The sequence below is a fragment of the Gossypium arboreum genome, chromosome 7, assembly GCF_025698485.1.
Source record: "Gossypium arboreum isolate Shixiya-1 chromosome 7, ASM2569848v2, whole genome shotgun sequence".
Lineage (NCBI taxonomy): Eukaryota > Viridiplantae > Streptophyta > Magnoliopsida > Malvales > Malvaceae > Gossypium > Gossypium arboreum.
The window spans coordinates 15,813,904-15,831,264 of record NC_069076.1 but is presented as its reverse complement, the minus strand read 5'-3'; the positions used below and the strand labels follow the sequence as shown (position 1 = coordinate 15,831,264).

Here is a 17,361-nt window from a genome sequence, read left to right as displayed (position 1 = left end):
CTACAGAATTTAAATTTCACCAAAACTCTGTCACAAAACCGAGCAAAAAATAATAGCCACGCTCGCGCAGGAATTTGAACACAGGATCTCCAACACACCTACAACACCCTTACCACTCAAACCAGTAGGCTCATTCTGATATGAATTTAGAAGAAATTTAATATAAGCCCACTGAAAAAAGATAAGGCTTGGATCCAAAAATAACAAAATTTGACAGAAGTGGGATTGAACCCAAGACCTCTTCAACATACCCGAAATACTTAACCACTAAAACAAACAGATATTTGTGTCAAATATGTACAGAAGCAGAAATAAATTTATCAAGGCGTTACACCAATTACCTTATGGGATGAATTATTTCCCATGCGTAGAACTCCACCTTCAATTGAACTATATGTGGATAACCATTCTCTATTGGGACACATGTGGAAAGAACATCCTGGATCTAGGATCCACTCGGATGTAAGCTTGGAGTTATTGGTGTTTGACACTAACAAGAAATCATTACCTCTTTCATCATCCAAATTAGCACCAACTACATCTTCCTTATTACTTTCAATAGCTCTTTTACTTCGCAGTTTATAACAATCTACTTTGACGTGACCTAACTTTTTATAATAGCAAAACCTTTTTATCTCACTTCTTTAATGTTACCAAAACAGAAGCTTGCCTATTTGCCTTGCTATCCAGACAAAACTCATTGTCGAGTTTGTCTCTACTCAACAAATAATCCTTTACATCTTCGAACGAGAGTTTTTCTCTGCCATAAATCAGGGTCTCCCTGAAAGACTTGTATAAAGGTGGTAAAGAGCACAATAATAACATATCCTAATCTTCATCGTCAATCTGAATCTCAACATTCTTTAAATCATTTAAAAGAGTAATGAATTGACTTATGTGATCTCTAAGAAGCTCACATTCGTTCATTCGAAACGAAAATAGACATTGTTTCAACACTAAACGGTTAGCTAGAGACTTAGTCGCATAAAGAGTTTCTAACCTTTTCCACAAAGCGAATAAGGTCTTCTCCATCAATACCTCCTACAATACCGTATTCGCGAGGCACAACTAGATTGCAGACAATGTCTTTTCATCAAGCTCTTCCCATTCTATTTGATTTAGATTCTCAGGATTTTTCCCCGTAACAACCTTTTTCAGGTCGGTTTGAACTAGAATTGCCATCATCTGAACTTGCCATAGGCTGAAATTTGTGAAACCATTTAACTTCTCAATTTCAAATCTTGTACCAATTGTTGGAGATCAACCCGATTAACCAACGAACAAGTAAAAATAGCGAAAGAATTGAGAAATTGAACACACAAATTTAATGTGGAAAAACCCCTCCAAAGAGGATAAAAAACCACGGGTAAAGATAATTTTACTATAATGGCAAAAGAACGAAGAGTACAAAAATGGAGATAAAAAACTAAACCCCGAAAACCTAAAAATAAAGAACCCTCAAAACGTAAACACAAAATTCTCTAACTGTGTTATGAATTCTAATCTCTAATGGGTGTATTTTCTACGGTTGTAAAAGAGCCTATTTATAGGCTAAATTCATAGGTCAAATAATAATAAAATAATCTATACTAATTAAAGTTTGATTGAAACAAATAAATAGAGTTTAATTGGAAGATTATTGCTCAAATTTGACTGAAATATGAGTCATACTCAACATGGTGAATGCTTGATTCTTTCATCGATTTTTGTTTGCCGCTTTGAACCATTCATTGCAATCACTGCAGATATAACGTACTTGAGTTGTGACAAAGCCAATTTTCAATGTGTCATGATGTTCTATTGATGTTGAGGCTAAAGCATTTGTTGGATTGATGGCGCTTGTCCTTCTCCATTTACGACGTGTGTTTGTTATTCTTTTTCCCTGAATTCTATAGTTACATTCATTGAATAAATTAATGAAATCACCTTTAAAAAATAGAGTATTTAAATATAAATTAGGATGATTGTTTTAGTAATTATCACATATGAAAGTCACATAAGTTTAAATAAGAAATTATCACATAAGTTTAAAAGAGAGTGGAATAAAAGGAAAACATATAAATCATAAATCATATATATAATATAAAAAAAGGTAGGATTAAATTTTAGGTTAGTTATTTGAATTTCAAAATGTTTCATTTTTAGTTATATTAATTATTTTGGTATTACATTTAATTGTATTAAACAATTTTATTTATGTTCACATTTGAATACAAAGTAATTAACATTATATTAATTATTGTTATCTTTGAATTTTAAAATCAATATTATATTATAATTGTTGTTTATATTCACATTTTCTTTCTAATATATTTACATAATTTTAGTTATAAAAATAATAATTTTATTAACATTAACAACTACATAAAATTCTATTTAATTCTTATACTACATTTACTTAATAAATAAATAATTCCATTTCAATTTTTTTAAGTTCTCTTTTACACCAATTTTAGGAGGTCACCATTACCATACGGATTATAATTATTTTCTTTCTCATCGTAACCATTCGTATTATCATATGTATTACAACTATTTCAATATCAACAACTTTATGAACACAAAGTGTATAAAAGATTATTAATTTTGTTATACAAAATGTGTAATTCCTAGAAATATTACACATTTTATTATACAATTATTGTTACGCTAGCATTGCAATAAATGATACTATATCATGGTAATTAAAGTAAATACACATTTTCAAGACATTGCACATGTTAATTAATTATAAGTATTGTTTTCTAAAATAAGATTAATAGAAATATTTTTAAACAACTATTTAGAATAAATATTGAATATACATTGATTATTTTTAAAATTTTAAATTTTCAATCATTTTAATGAAAATCAACAATTAATTTAAGTTTATTTTAAACATTCAACTTATTTTTAATTTATATTTATTATAATACAAATTATCTTAATTCTAAAAATTAAACATTTATATTATTTATTTTTCTTTCTCAATCATACCATTACTGAAATGTTACAAATTTTAATTATTAAACATAAAATTTTAAAATTGATACATACAACTTGACCGAGATAAAAAACCTATCATGTTATACAAAAGAAGATACAAGAGCATATATTAAAGGTAGTGGTTTCAAAATTTGTAACATTTTTTAAGAAATAAAACAAATTTTAATATTACAAATTTTATAATGTTTCACAAATACTAAGATTGGAAAAATAAAAACAAAATAATATACTTTTTTTAATTTTTAAGATTTTTATAGTTTGTAATGTGATAAAATATAAGTTAAGAATTAAAAAATTAATATTTAAAATATAGTTGAGTTAATAACAATTTGTGACAATGTATGCAATGTCAAATAATGATGATATATTATTTAAAACTTTTAAAGAGAAAACAAAATTCATTATGACACATATTATATTAAAGTCTAATATTAATTTAAAAATATGTAATGATACTTATATTTCTACCAATAATTATTGAGCTTCACATTCATATCAGTTCCATGATTTCTTAATTAAGAGAAATAATGTGATGTGATTAATTTTAGATTTGAATTTCTATTTCATTAAAGAGTTATGTGCATTTTGGCCATTTCGATTTATAACAATATTTACAAAGTTAAATCATCTTAAAATATTATTTTTAAGACGGAAACTATGATTTTAAAATTTTAAATAAATTAAATTTAGGATGGGATTTAAAATTTGCACCTTTAAAATTAGTTTTCATTTGATAGTATTTTAAAACTTATAAATAGTTTTTAGAGTTTATAAATAAAATATTTTCAAAATTATTGTTAAAAATATTTAATGTATTTATTAAAATATTTTAATATTTAAAAGGTTTAAATATATGGATAATTATAAAATGTTTATACGTGTATTACAAAAAAATATTACTTCAAAATGTTTAAATACTATTTAAATTTATTTTTTGATGAAACAACAACTTGTAAGAAAAAATTCTAAACCTTTTTTTTTAAAAATTAATTTTTTTAGAGGATAAAGCTTTTAAAACTTAAATACTTAACCATAAACATATTTGACTAAAATCATGAAAAATAAATATCAACGCAAATAAGTTAACATAGGCATCTAAACCAAACAAATTCATTAAAAACAAAATAAAAATTAGCCAAATTAACTAATTATACATTAGGACATTAATAATTTGAAAATAATATAGAAGATACATTTAAATTCAAATAAAAATAAAGGGTTAATCGCCCCATAGATTACTCTAAAATAATGTCACTCCTGTTTTGATCACTTTAAATTTTTTTTGTCAATTTAGTCACTCTAATTAAGATAATTGCTAAAATTGGTCATTGCAATTAAAAATTTCGTTAATCCACTAATGAATTTTTGACGTGACATTTTTTTGAATTTTCACTAAATTAGGGACATCACTATAATTAATCCAAAAACACTTTTTTAGTTTATTCGCAACGTAAGAACTACAACCTTTATCACCACCTAACACCTACCATAAGAATCACCAATCTTCATCACCTCCCATCCCGTACTTGTAACGCCCTAATTTTCTTATTTCTGCTTCTGTAAAATTTTAGCACAATTGTGTGTCTGCTTCAGTGGGTAAGTGTTTTGGGTGTGTGTGAGAGGTCCCAAGTTCAAGTCTTATCCTTAGTAATTTTTGTTATTTTTGGATCTAAGCCCTATTTTTGTTCAGTGGGCTCATATTTAATTGCCTGTAATTTTATATTAGAATGAGCTTGTTGGTTTGAGTGGTAAGGGAGGTGGTGTGTTGGAGGTCTGGAGTTCGAATCCTGGTGCGAGCATGGGCATTATTTTTACTCGGTTCTATGATAAGAGTTTTGGTGGAACTAAAAGTCTGAAGTTTTTGAGTTTGAGGGGTTAGTGGGGAGGAAATTGGGGATTCTTATATAATCTAAATTCTAGACTATTTTCTTTTCTTTTTTCTGAAATTTCATCTCTCCTCCAAATTTTCCAAAAGTTTCTTACGTGAATTTTTCTTCTGCTTACTCTCTGTCGATTTATCCTTCTTTTTCTTGTCATCAATTTTGTTTTGTCTTTCTATCTATTGCTGAATTTTTGCGTTTCATTAGTTCGATGCTTTTCATGCGATACCGGTAAAGTTTGGTGGGTGCGAATCTTGTTTTGACCAAATGAATCATTTGTTAATAGAATTCGTATTGTGTTTAGGAGAGGATCAATGGGCTGGGGGCTCCTAGTCGGCACTTTAGTAGTGTGAAATCGTCGTTTCGTTCGAAGGTAAGGGTTTTGGTAAATTAAAAAGGTTCCTATTTTGATATGGTTCGGTATAGTCACACTTTTTAAACGACTAATATGATCAATTTGTTGGAAAATTATAGATTCTGGTGGTCTTGGGACTGCATTTGTGGTGAAAACGTACCAGGTATGTACCCAAAACGCAAAAATCTGAATTTCAGCGCAAGCCAAAAAACTGCATTGTCGATGCCACACGGGTGTGTGGGAACTCATGTGGATGGCCATGTGTGAGACACGGTCGTGTGGTTGACGAAGGCATGGCCGTGCGCAACACACTACCGTATGGTGGCTCAAGTGTGGCTGTGTAAGCCCCACGGGAATGGCCAAGTTGGGCATCTGGGCCCACACGGGCGTGTAGGTTTTGAGCCAGGTCGTGTAGGCCACACGGGAAAAGGCAATCTGGGTGTGTGGGCCACACGAGCATATTGGCCCATATTTCTGTAATTTTCCCTAAGGTCGCACAAGTCGTTCTGATCGACTGTGGGCCTATCGAAGGGTCGGTAAGGGCTAACCAAACCCTAAAATCTATAGATCTGTTAGACTGATATTCTGTTTTAAGTAAGATAATGTTATGCATGTTTGATTAATCCGTAATCTGTATATGAACATGTTAACCTGATATTTCTGTATCTGCTTTCTGTATCTATTTTAGTATAGCGATCATCACCTTTATTCTAGTAGCTTGGCTGCATATTATCTGTTATGTGTCTCAATGGCACAATGTGGTGTGTAGGGATGGGCGGGTGTTTTTAATCCCACATGGTGTGATGGGATGGTCGAAGATGGTGTGTAAATGATGGGGGTAGGATTTTGCATATATGAATCTGAATCTGTATCTGTATCTGACTGTGCATATGATTCTGTATGTTTGCATGATTAATGCTGTTGGGTTATACACTGAGTTTACGTAAACTCACATCGGTTTGTCTATTTTGTTAGGTAATCCACAGACTTAGGTGGATCAGTACAACAGAGACTTAGTAGTGACCACGCGACCGTAATCTAGTTAAAGTTTTTAATTTATGGTTTAATTATGATTTTGGTTTTATTCTGAGAGTTGTATTCTGGACTTTTTAGGTTTTATAACTACTAGATTCAGTTTTATATGTTGTTAAATTGCATGCTTGAACAAAACGTTTTCCTCTAAAATTGACAATTTATACGCAACCAAAGGTTTTTCTAAAACACAGCTGCATTTTCAAATTATAATTGTTTTAAAGCTTCCACTGTAATAAATCTTAGCAAATGGACTAATTAAACGGTGTTTTCAATTAAAAATATGAATGTTCTAACGAGACAACTCCGTTTTTAAAACCCATTCATTGTAACACTTCCGGATTTGGCCATAACGTCTAGGCCGGGTTTGGAGTGGTACACTACTCCTTCATCTCTATTGCTCCTCACTACTCCACCTTGCACCATAAGAGCCGCCTTACGTAACTGCGTCTCCATAATGAAGACAAAGAGTCAACAAGTGTAACAGTCATCGATTTTTGTATAAAACATACTAACAACAAACAAACAAGCAAAACAAATTATTGCTTAGTATTCTATCATTATGTGTGATTTATATAACAAAATATAATCATATAATATTTTTAAACAAAATCTTTATATATTTATATATCATATATAAGTATTTTTTTCTACATGCTGATTGAATCTTAGTTTGATTGGCATTGACATTACTGTCAATGTAGAAAAACGTGGGTTTGAGTATGCTGAAATTTGTTATCCTCTTATTTATGAGTTAAAGAGGGACTATGGATAATTCTAGATATTATGTCAATAAGAACCTATAATGAAACTGTTCAAAAATAAAAATATCTCCTTTACATTTAGTCTAATAATATGATTTATTAATCTTAATAATTTTAGTTTTAAAATGTTATGTTCAAATTTGTTTCCCATATTATTATGAAATTTATACAAAAAAGAATGTAAAAATATATCTTAGTTAATACATATACTCAACTCGCGCATTATTAATTGTGGACGCATTGATTTCTCGTTTCTAAAATATGATGCATACTTGAATTTACATATTAACCCTTGTGAATTAACAACTCTGCTTTTGATTGCTATTAATATATGAGTACTGAAATTAAAATCAAATCCAACTACCCAAGCAGCCAGCAGTGGGACGCATTGATTACTAGCTCGTCTTTGGACCCTTCTCATATATGAGCCAAAAGCATAAACAATAATAGAAAATTACATACCATTTATAAATTAAACCTCCCATCTATTTATAATCCCATAAGAACATTTATGACCAAAAAGAAAACTCCCATAAGAACATGAAATTTCTTTCACTTGTGAGAAAATTAAACAGCTCAGAGAACAGGCAGAAAAAAAGAGAACAAAACGGCAAGCAATGCTAAGAGTGATGGTCTGCTACGTATAGCGACCTTGGTGGTGATAGTCATGGTATTTTTCGTTTTTGAGCTATCATTTATGTTGGTTTTATGATTTATAAAAAATATTTTTTTTGAAATTTGTGATTACCTCTTTTAACTAGCTGAAAATACGATCTGACTTACCTTTATCAGACTCCATCAACTCTAGCGACTACACGGTGGAATGCCTTATTATCGACGTTGCAAATGATCTTGTCTTAATGAATTAAAAGTATCGTAAGTTCGCAAGTGGTAAGAGGGGTAGTAATTAAATTCTACACCAAAATATAAACATCATTAGCCCGATGAATATGATATGCCAACCTCTCAAAATGATATGTCACAATCCTTGTAATATGTAAACTAAGAACCAAAGTATACCGACAATTTTCGGTGGCTGCAACTGATCTAATAAGGTAAAAGAATCAATCATCTCGGTCTATATAATACCCTCCTAGTTAAGTCATTTCTAAAGAAGCAAGCTAGAGAAATTAGTAAGCTAAGAAGAGGTATTGGAGAAGGAATAAAAAATGGAAGACAACCAAAGGAAAGCTTTATTTTTACCAATTCTGATAATGATGATGATGGTGGTGAGCACCAACAATCACTACTGTGTAGGTGCCTTAGTAGAGAAGACGAAAAGCTCAAGCTCACACTGAAATGGCTCAATTCAGGAATGCCTTCTCTTCGAGGAAGACGATGTGTTGGTGGAGTCCGAAATAAGCCAAGTATTTCCTGATCTAGCAGCTAATTCTTATAACAATAAAGCTGTATATCAATCCCTTATTGCCGACGCAAGCTGCGGCCGAAGATATCCAGATAAACGTTGCACTCCAAAGCTCAATAAACCTAAAAAACAGCAGCATTGCAGCACATACACTCGTAGATGCTAAACCCCAGACATCGATGATTTTCCAAGCAGATATATTCCCGTTTCAATAAAGTCATGGCTATTGTTTCATGTTATGTAAGTACTTCGTTGTCCATCTTTTAGCGCGAGTCTTTATTTGGTTATCATTTTGGGTTGTTCTGAATTTCATTTTAAACATTAACTGATTTCTCATAATGCAACAACTTAATTCTTGTTTTAACATCAAAGGTTATTCTTTCATCTTTCGCTGCAACAATTAATGCTTTTGGAAATTCATATGGATCCTTAATACAATTCCCAGAGTGAAAATGTTGATTTGGAGATTGTGCACAAATATAATGGTAACAACATTGTGAAAATGAAGCATTAGGTGATAAGAATCTATAAAGCTGCAGTCTCAAGTATTTATGTTTCTTTAGGATTCTATTATTTACATTCCTGATTTTTAGCGATTTGTTTTCCTTAAGAATAAGTCCACATATGTTATTTTTAGCAGATTTCTTAGCAGGTCTTTTGTATACAAACTCATATCAATCAATGAAAACATTCCAAAACCAAGTTCTCTCTTCATGATATCACAGCCACTCTCATACGAGATTTAGGTTTTTTTTTTTCCAACAAAAACTTCCTTCACCTCTTCCTCATTTTCTGATCACAATTCTACTCATGGCCACTGGAAACACTCAAGCTACCCTCCCAAACACTCAAAACCTAGAACATCCTTTCACCATGGTCACCTTCCACAACTCCATAAAACTTACCTCAAGTAATTATCTCTCCTAGAAAACTCAGATAAAATTCATCCTCATTGGCTATGATCTCTACAAATTTATTTATGGTTCTTATCCATTCTGTCCCACCACCATCACCGACAACAATACACCCTCTCCCAGTCCTGCATATCAAACGTGGCTAAGGTAAGATAAGGTTTTATTTGGAGCACTTGTCAGCACGATCTCAACTAATCTTGTGCTGCTTATTACCCAATCCACAACATCTTATGATGCTTGGCATATCCTCGCCAACACCTATACTTGTCGCTCCCATGGCCATACCAAACAACTCAGAGACAACTTGAATAATATCACCAAAGGGTCAAAATCTATCATTGACTATATGTAAGCCATCAAAACCAAAGCTGATGAACTTGCTGCTCTTGGCAAGCCCCTTGATCATAAAGATTGAATTGAAAAAGTCTTGGAAAGCCTTGACAACCCCTACCAATCTATCATTGATGCAGTCAATAGTAGAGATACTCCAATCACCTTTGATGAACTCCATGAAAAGCTCATTCACAAGGAGCTATCCTTGCACACCATCTCACCCTCCCTACTATTACCAGCTTCTGCCCACCTCACCAATACCCGCTCCAACTCACGAACTCCAACTTTTCGTCCTTCCGGGCCAGCTCTAAACCGGCCATATCAATTAATTCCTAATCCACCCAATCGACCTACTTCTCAACCCCGTTGAACTTTTCTTGGCAAGTATTAGTGATGTCGTGCTCAAGGACATATTGTTTCTCAGTGTCCTACCTTCCGTAACCAATCTTCCCATGCTTCTCCACCACCACCACTTAGCAATGCTTATCCCATCCATGCTCCTCCTCTTTGGTAAGCTCAAGCTCATATTACTACATCTTCCCCTGCACATGACTCTTGGCTATTGGACAGTGGTGCCACTCATCATATTAAAACTAATCTTCAAAATCTTTCCCTTCACGAACCTTATAGCGACACTGATGATATCATGATCGATGATGGCTCAGGTATTCCTATCACACACAGAGGTTCCATATCTCTCAAAACTCCCTCCAAGTCTTTCACTCTCTCTAATGTTCGTTGTGTACCAACTATGAAACAAAATTTAATTTCCATTTCTCAGTTTTGCAAATCTAATAATGCCTCTGTTGAGTTTTTACCCTTCTCTTTCTATGTGAAGAATCTTCAAACGAGCTTGATTCTCCTCCAAGGTAAAACTAAGAATAGCATCTATGAGTGGCCTAGTTTTTCTTCATCATCCCCTCTCCTTGTTTTCTCCACAATAAATACCACATCCAATAATTGGCATCACAGACTTGGTCATCCATCAATACAGACATTCAAAAAATGGTCTCTTCCTTTAACCCAGATGTCTCTGGTTCTTCTTATTTTAACCAAGTTGTCTCTTCATTAGGCTAGAAAAAAGATTGATTTGGGCTTATTGGCCAACATATGTTGAGCGATATGGAAAATAAGAAACCCTTCCCTATTTTGAAGGAATTGAACAACAACGAAATAAAGTATGGGAATGGATTGGAAGGATGTATAATGAGTTTTCATCACTGGCTAAGCTACTAATATTCTCTCTAGCAGAAATAGGCAGGTTTCTTCATGGTTTTCTCCTCTAATGAATATTATCAAGGTTAGTACTGTGGCCTTTTGCTCTAAAGACAATGTTGCAGGCCTTGCTACAATTTCCAAGAGTTGTTTGGGAGAAATTGTGAGCGGAGCCAATACATTGATCCCTTTGTTTGAATGTGTTAGTGGTTGAAGCCCAAACATTGGAGCTTGGCTCTAAGATAGTTGAGAGTTAAGATAGTTGAGAGTTAGGGATGGTATTAAGTGATTATGGAGTGGGACAACTTTGGTCTTATTATTGCTTTAAACGGAAAATAAAAAGTCCCACGAGAGATGGATGTGTTAGTTGTTGGTGTGTAAAAATAAAAATGAACTTAGAAAACTTAACAAAGGTTTTAGGGCGTGTATCAATGTCACTTTCTTCAAGAATCTATTCACCCTAATTATATTTTGGAATGCAAAAGAGTTATCGATACAATGAAGCCCAATGATTGTTTACGGTCTGCATTGACGGAAACAGTCCACTGAGCACTAAGCGGAGCATAGCAAGGATATCAATTTCCATAAATAATTTCTATAGTAATTCTTTAGAAAACACTTTAAGAATATTAGAAGATAGAGGAAAATAGAAAGAAACATTTGATATGTTTCTAGTGTACCAAACAAATGAAATTCTCATGTATTTTTATAAGAACACAACTATCTAAATGGATAGTCACATCTTTTAATAACAAACATAATTATTCAATTAGATGTATCCTTGAATAATTACGATTTATTATTAATAATAAAGTGATATAATTTTGAATTTAAGATACACAATTCATCACTATGAAATGTGATAACTTTTGGTTACTTATAACTTTTCATTTGTGACTATTGGAACACTATATATAATTTGAAAATGTTCCAACAATCTCCCCCTATTTTCAAAATATTCTAGATTTTGATAATCTTGGAAATGAATTGCATAAACAAATATGTCTTACAATTGAACCTTCGCTTAGTGAAAACATGTTAAAGTCACCCCTAACCCATCTCAATCATCAGATTATGGTTACGGAGTATTACAATACAATTTAGAACATTTGATTTCAAACAAAACATTTATTCATTTGAAATTATAACAATCATTTACAAATTCCATTTATAGCATACAATACACTTATGGGCCTTAAAACGACCCTACAGGGCCCTAAAAATAGTTTAGGAACATTCTAGAATTAATCTGAAACAGAACAGAAAATTTTGAAAAAAACATGAAAATTTTGGAAATAGGGGTCACACGGCCATGTGACATAGCCCAGACCGTATGGACATTCAAAGTCTGGACACACAGTCGTGTCTCAGCCCGTATATGAGTACATAGCCGTGTGATCGACGAAAGCATGGTCATACACAGCACACGACCGTGTGGTGGTTCGAGTGTGGGCCACACAGGCGTGTGGATCTAAAAGGACATGACACACGGGCGTGTCGATTATTAGGTCAGGCTGTGTGGGAAACAGAACAGAAAATTTTGAAAAAAACTTGAAAATTTTAGAAATAGGGGTCACACGGCCGTATGACATAGCCCAGACCGTATGGACATTCAAAGTCTGGACACACGGTCGTGTCCCAGCCCGTATATGAGTACATAGCCGTGTGATCGACGAAGGCATGGTTGTGCGCAGCACACGACCGTTTGGTGGTTCGCGTATGGGCCACATGGGCATGTGGATCTAAATGGACATGACACACGGGCGTGTCGATTATTGGGTCAGGCCATGTGGGCCATACGGGCAAAGCCAATCTAGGCTTGTGGGCCTACACGGGCAAGCCACAGGGGCATGTGTGCCAATTATACTGAGATTTTCCATAAGGTCGCACGGGTCCTTCTAATCGACTGTGGGCCTACCATAAGGTCGGTAAATGCTATTTAACCCTAAAACCTAGTGATCTATTAGACTGAAATATGGTTATGAGCATGCCTATGTTTGTATATATGTTATCTATTTTCTAAAGCATGTTAAGCATGATTTATTTATTACTTCTGTATGTATCTTATGTTACTGTTATTTGGGTGGGATAATGTATTTTGGAGGAAGTGTCCTGAAAAGCAGTTTATGCCTATTATCTGGCAGCATGGCTGCATTATATCTGTTATGTACTACATTGGTACAACATGGTGTATAGGGCTAGGTGGGTGTTTTAAACCCCACATGGTGCGTAGGGATGGTCGGAGATGATGTCTAGAGGATGGGGGTAGGATATCTGATTTCTGATTCTGATTTGTATATCTGTATCTGTATCTGAGATGGTCTCAGGCCCAAATATGCATCTGTGATTGGAATGGGCGTAGGCACGAGTCTGTATCTGACTGATTCTGATTTTCTAGTTGTGTGCATGCTTAATTCTATTGGGTCACACACTGAGTTTACGTAAACTTACCCCTTTTTCTGTCCGATCTATACAGGTAATCCACAGAGTTAGGCGGATCGGTGCAGCAGAGGATTCGACGGTGACCACTCACCATAACTGTTTTATTTTATTTATAGTTTTATTTATGTTTGGCATTAAAATTTGAGAGTTTGTATTTTCTGGGGCTGTATGGAATTTTAACTATTGGTTTTGGTTTTTTTTGCTCAATTTATGCATGCTTTATCAAAAAGTTCTCACGGTTTACTAAAACAAGTTTTTTTTAATCACAAACTGTTTTGCTAAAACATCACGATTTTTCGTAAGCTTCCGCTCTAGATATTTTTAGGCAAATGTATTAATGTTTTGATAGTAAATACAGAAAATTAAGAGTTGAATAAACATTTTTGGAATTTTTTGAGACAAATAAGAGCTAATAAACTGAAATGGTTTTATTGTGACGACCTAGTTTACAAAACCCATTCCATGTGACATCGCCAGATTCGACCATAACGTCTAGGCCGAGTTTAGGGTGTTACAAATAACATATGCAGACAGAGTAACAGTGTCATTCATAAATTTGGAACCTTTCCTGAATTAACTTCCTCACAATATCAAGGCACGTAACAAATATGCAAATCGAAAACACATAGAAATTACACCAACTTATAACATGTATGTTATCTTGCCAAATTAACCTAACAACTTATCCACTAGGGATCTAACATTCACATTCAGATGTAAATACAATAAATCATGCTTACATGTATAGCGTTGAACATTAAAAACCACCCAACCAACCAAGCACCACTTCTTCCACCCTGCACACCACATTAGGGCCACAGTAGACTTATCCACCCTGTACACCACATAGGACCATGATAGGCCTATCCACCTTACACACCATGTGTCATGCAAATGATCAAACCATACGGACAAACTCATATTCAAAGTAACAAAATCAAAATCATAGCGGAACACACTAATAACGATATCTCAAATGTTGTAAAATTAAACCTAGCAGAAGCATATTATATCAGGTTCGATCAAAAATATAGTCCTACACACTCCTACAGTGCTTTTAACATCCAAAAAATCGATCAGGAACTAAAAATGAACCACTTTACGAAAAGGATGCAAAACTGCAAAAATAGGACCACACGGCCATGTGGAAGGGTCCAGGCCATGAGATTGGCCTACACGGCCATGTGAAGGAGAGACACACCAGTGTGACTGAGACACACGGCCGTGTGGTTAAGATACATGCCTGTATGATGGAGTTACATAGCTGTATGGCTAGCTCGTGTAACTCACTATTGAATTGTACAAAATTTAGCATAGTTTAGGAAGTAGTGAAGACACGACTGTATGGCTACCTCATACGCCCGTGTGGCTGAGGAACACGACCGTGTGTCTAAGGCACACGCCCGTGTAAAAATCGATAAAATCCCTAAACAGTGGTCACACGGCCGTGTGGCAGCCCGTGTGGCATACCCCAAGCCTTGTGACTCAAAAATACCCTAATTGCATAGTGACACACGGCCGTGTGGATCACCTATGTGCGGCACACGCCCGTATGGCTACCCGTATAGCAGTGAAACTACACCGAATCATGTTGAAAATTGTGTATTTCGATAACAAAATGGTCCCTAACCTCTAATAGTTCAAAAACACACCTGGTAATCAAGATCTCAAGCACTAAGAACTAATCAATACGCCTCAATTCCAGCCATTCTGAAAACTCATAAGTTGGCGTGCTAATTTATAAGAAAACAACCAAATCGATGCAAAAAAATCAACTAAAAATTAACCTAAAACTCAAAAAAGAAGCAATTAAACAACATTAACAATTACCTGATTCAAAACCCCAATGGACGCAACTGCACACAAATTATTGAAACTAAAGATTCGATACCAGATTTCTGAAGCTATAATGTCATGAAAATGATGCAAGGAACAGAATTCCCAATACGAAGAAACTCTTAAAATGAGCTTTAAGATAAAAGGGACCAAAATCCTAAAATTGAGAAAACAAAAATTGAAAGAGGAAAAACGTGAACAAAGAATATGGAAAAGAATGTGAGAATCAATTTTGTTTTGAAATTAATTTTTTTTCTTTCAAATGATAGTTCCATATTAAAGTAATTAAAATCTAATTAATAATAAATAAATTTAAATTAATACAAAAAGAAACAAAATTAAAAAAAAAATTCTCTTTACTCACATTAGGATTCAAACACAGGACCAAGGCAAACTAATAACACATTCTACCACCAAACCAGCAGGCTTATTCTGACACTAAAATGTTAAGATAAACTCAACTATCCAACCTACCCATTTACCCTAACTACAAAACTTAAAAATTCTAACCCTAAATTTTAGGGTGTTACAACTATTTCGAATGGACTTTGATTCATAGCCCTGCTTCGCTGTAAGTTAAAAGAAAATTAGGCTACATCCAACAACTTTTCCCAATCCCTCTGTGTGACACTCACATAGTGCCGAAGATATGTCTCTAGTGAAGTATTCACTCTTTCTGTTTGCCCATTAGTTTGCGGATGCATGCTTAAACAACTCGATCCAAAACTAGCCCGTAAATTGCCCATCTCGATCACTGATAATTGACTGTGGCACTCACCAATATTTCACCACATGTTCATGGAATAAACAAGTTACCTAATTAGTAGGGCACTCATTGGTCGCTAGAATAAAAGTTTCATACTTGGGAAACCAATCCACCACAAAAGAAATACTCGTAAATCCATCAGATTTCCATCAGATTTAGGCAAACCCACAATAAAGTCCATGGATACACTCTCCCATGGGCATTCCAGAATAGAAAAGGTTGTAATAATCTGACTGAAGTCTTTAACTCTACTTTGTCTTGTTCTCACACTAAACAAGTTTTTTGCATAGTTCTCTACATCATCACCCATGTGAGGTCAATAATAACGATCCTCCAAAAGAACTATAGTGTGGTGTATACCTGAATGGCCAGCTCATATTAAGTCATGACACTCCTCCATGACTTCTTTGCATATGTCAAAATTACCTCATTTTTCCTTCCTTGAGAAGCTTGATCAAATTTTTTGGTTGTAGGATCCTTAGATAATCCCTCTCGAATGTGCTCCAATAGAGAGCTATCAAGCTAGCTGATTGTGGCAAACTCCACCTGATGACTAAGTGCATCAGCCACAGTATTGGCTCTCCTCGACTTATACTCCATGCTAAATTCAAATTTTGCTAAGAAAACTTGCCAACAAGCTTACTTTGGAGACAAATTTTTCTAGGTTAGAAAAAAATATTTGCAACATTATCCATAAATACCACAAACTTAGAACCTAGCAAATAGTGTTTCTATATGTAAAAATAGTACACCAAAATGGTCATCTTTTTATCTTGGACTGTATATTATCGCTTTGTCGCATTAAGCTTTCGACTTTTGAAAGAAACCATATACCCATCTTGCATCAGTACTTCCCCAATTACATATTTTGATGCATCGGTACATACCTCATACGATTTCGACTAATCTGACGAACAAGTATAGGCTCCCTCGTCATTACTTGTTTTACTTGCTTAAAGGTATTCTCATACTGAGTATCAATCTCACACCTTACCCTTCTTCTACAAGCCCGTCAAGAGTGCAGTGATTTTAGAGTAACGTGACCTAAAAACGGTACCTCACGTTGGGGAATGAGCATTTCTCCTCTTTAACATATACCTTATTTTCTCAAAAGGTTTGGAAACATCCCTCAAATGTTCCATATGATCCCCAAGCTACTTACTATACACCACAATATCGTCAAGATAAACAACCACAAAATGATCTAAGAAGGGTTGAAGTACCTTATTCATTAGGGTGCAGAATGTGGCTAGAGAATTTATCAATCCGAAGGGCATCACAAGGAACTAATACGAGCCATAACGAGTCACACACGTGGTTTTTGGCCCATCCCCTTCTGCTATTCTGACTTGATGGTAGCCCGATCGTAAATCCAACTTGGTAAACCATCTCAGGCTACCAAGCTGATCAAAGAAATCTACAATAAGGGGAATCAGGTACCTCTTTTTCACAGTTATTTTGTTTAAGGCTCGA

At 34.1% G+C, this 17,361-nt stretch overlaps 1 long non-coding RNA gene across 1 annotated transcript; it reads left to right on the top strand.

Annotated features, from left to right (window-relative positions):
* The first annotated feature begins 7,794 nt into the window (after positions 1-7,794).
* Positions 7,795-13,515, top strand: LOC128295516 (uncharacterized). The gene is made up of 2 exons (XR_008285995.1): positions 7,795-8,622; positions 13,321-13,515. It is a non-coding gene; the product is annotated as an uncharacterized LOC128295516 (long non-coding RNA).
* Positions 13,516-17,361: the final 3,846 nt, after the last annotated feature.